This window comes from Mastomys coucha, unplaced genomic scaffold (genome assembly GCF_008632895.1).
Source record: "Mastomys coucha isolate ucsf_1 unplaced genomic scaffold, UCSF_Mcou_1 pScaffold3, whole genome shotgun sequence".
Lineage (NCBI taxonomy): Eukaryota > Metazoa > Chordata > Mammalia > Rodentia > Muridae > Mastomys > Mastomys coucha.
Window position 1 is genome coordinate 15,554,492 of NW_022196909.1, and position 2,880 is coordinate 15,557,371.

The window sequence follows — 2,880 nt, forward strand, 5'->3', positions numbered from 1 at the left end:
TTCTATTGCCTGGGTAATGTAGTTGAACCAACAAAATCGAAGGGTGTGGTGAGAGGAGGGTTTTCTGTGTTTTTGAAGCTGACAGCTCAGATGTTGCAAGGAATCTCAGTCAGTTTATCTTCATTTTCTTTTCACCTCAATACACAGTGACCTGTCCCGTGTTGAGAAATCAACCAGTTCCCCCTAAGCAGCCTTAGATGTCAAAACCTCTCACAGCTCATTTTATAAACAAGTTAAGCAAGGTACAAAAACTAGAAGCCTCCTTCCTCTGCGGACCCTGCGCACAATGGAGCAGTGAGAGTGACAATAGCTGCTCATCTGAAGCGAATCCAGTCAGCTGGATCATCAAGGAAGCCATCTTTCAAGCGCGGAAGAGCATAAGCTTGCCTTTTTTTTTTTTTTCTTTTTCTGTCCTTCCTGATGAGATTTACATCAGCAAAATGCTTTGGCACCGTTCCCTCCATTTCATCGGCAGTTTTATCTCACATTTCCCATCTTCTCACTTTTCCCCTAGACTCAGCTCAGAAGTAGCTACCAAGCCCAAGGCTTCCTTCTGCACTGTGGCTTCTTATGAAATCCTTTCTTATTTGAATTCACTTTTAAAACGCATGAAGATACCAAGTACACTGTTTCTAGATTTGTTTGCAGAAACTTTGATAGTATTTTTTTTTTTTAATGATTTACCTTTATTTTTATGTGCATTGGTGTTTTGCCTGCGTATATGCCATGAGTGTCAGATCTTGGAGCTACAGGTAATTGTGAGCTGCCATGTGGGTCCTAGAATTTGAACCAGGTGACTCTGGAAGAGCAGAAAGTGCCCTTAGCTGCTGCACCATCTCTCTAGCATCCCCTTCTTATGCCCTTACCTTTTGTTTTTTTTTTTTAAACACTCTGTAACCTGGGTTGAACTAGAACTATGTAACTCAGGCTGGTCTTGAACTCATGACTATCAGCCACAGCTTCAGCTTCCCACACAGATGTGAATCATCACAGAGGCAAAGCACTGCTATTTTCAGAAGCCATTGGCACAGTTTCTTTACTATAGGAGTTATTGATTTATCTCAGCTTTTTGTATCATGGTAGTTGGTATGACTCAAACCTTTCTAAGCAACATTTTTAGGAAGTTGAAGGGAACTGAAATTGTACCTGCAAGAATAAATAAGGATATTTATGGCCGGGCGGTGGTGGCACATGCCTTTAATCCCAGCACTTGGGAGGCAGAGGCAGGTGGATTTCTGAGTTCGAGGCCAGCCTGGTCTACAGAGTGTGTTCCAGAACAGCCAAGACTACACAGAGAAAGCCTGTCTCGGAGAAAAAAAAGAAAAAAGAAAAAACAAAAAACCTATTCTGAACAACCTATTCTAAAGTAACCCTCACAAGGTTATTTTATTGCTAAGGATTGAAGCTCATACCAGGCAGGTTATGCCAGCAAGTAATATCCCCAGCTCTTTTTATATTTTGGGTTTTTTTTGTTGTTGTTGTTGTTCTTGTTTTTGTTTTTTAAATTTGAAACAGGGACTCACTAAGTCACCTAGGTGGCCTTGGTCTTTGGCCTTGCAATCTTCCTGCCTCAGTCTTTGTGTGTCTGGGGTCATAGGCATACTAAAGCATATAGAAAACAGGTATGGTCATTCACACCAGTAATATTCGCACCTCAGAATCTGAGGCAGGAGGATTGTTTAAGGACAATTTGGGAAAATACCTAACTTAATAGTTCTAACCTACCTTATATATGGAAACTTTGTTAATAATTGTCTTCGGTTTTTGTTGTTGTTGTTTGTTTGTTTTTGTGACAAAATTCCATGACTAAAAGTAAGGTGAGGACAAAAGGGGTTTATTTATTTCATTTACGGTTGTAGTCCATCTTCTAGGGAGATTGGAACAGAAACTCAAGGCAGGAACCTGAAAGCAGGAACTGACACAGAGCTCACAGAGGAACACTGTTTGCTCTTCCTGGCTTTGTTCAACCTCCTTCCTTATATCACTCAGGACCACCTGGCAGTGTGGCCCCACACAAAGTGAGTTGAACATCCATCATCAGTCAAGGAAGTACCTCATAGGGTTGCCCATAGGTCAAATCTAGTAGGGAAATTTGCTTTATTGAGTACTCCTCTTCCCAGATAAATCTAGTTTATGTCAGGTTGACATAAAACTACCCAGGACAATAATATATTTTTTTAAAGTTGTTGAGAAAACAACAACATCAGCAGCAGTGAAAAAAAAAAAAACAAAAAACAAAAACAAGGGAAAATCAGCATTATAGAGAAAGATTGTTAAAGGATACAGCATATGACTTTCAAATCCCTTTCCTATCTTCTTTTCCTTTATTTATATTTTTTATTTTATTTATTTATTTATTTTCATCTCTTTTTACTTTTTTTATGAGACAGGATCTTAGTCTGTAGCCCCAACAGCCCTGAAACTCATCGTGTAGGCCAGGCTAGATTTACTTACAAAAACCTACTTGCCTCTGCTTTCAAGTGCTGAGATTAAAGGACTGTGCTACCACACTGGTCTAGAGAAATCACATGCAGGCTCTCTCCGAAATGGAGAAGTAGCCCAGTGGTTAAGAACACATACTATTCTTCCTAAAGGACCTGGGTTCAGTTCCCAGTACCTACAACATGGAGTTCATAACCACCTGGTCCTCTAGCCTTCCAGGACATAGAACATCTGTGCTCACCTGTACTGATGCACACCATGTACACAAATAAAATTAAAACAAATCTTTTTAAAAGACTCTGAAGCTCTCCCCGAAATGGAGAAGTAGCCCAGTGGTTAAGAACACATACTATTCTTCCTAGAGGACCTGGGTTCAGTTCCCAGTACCTACAACATGGGGTTCATAACCACCTGGTCCTCTAGCCTTCCAGGACATAG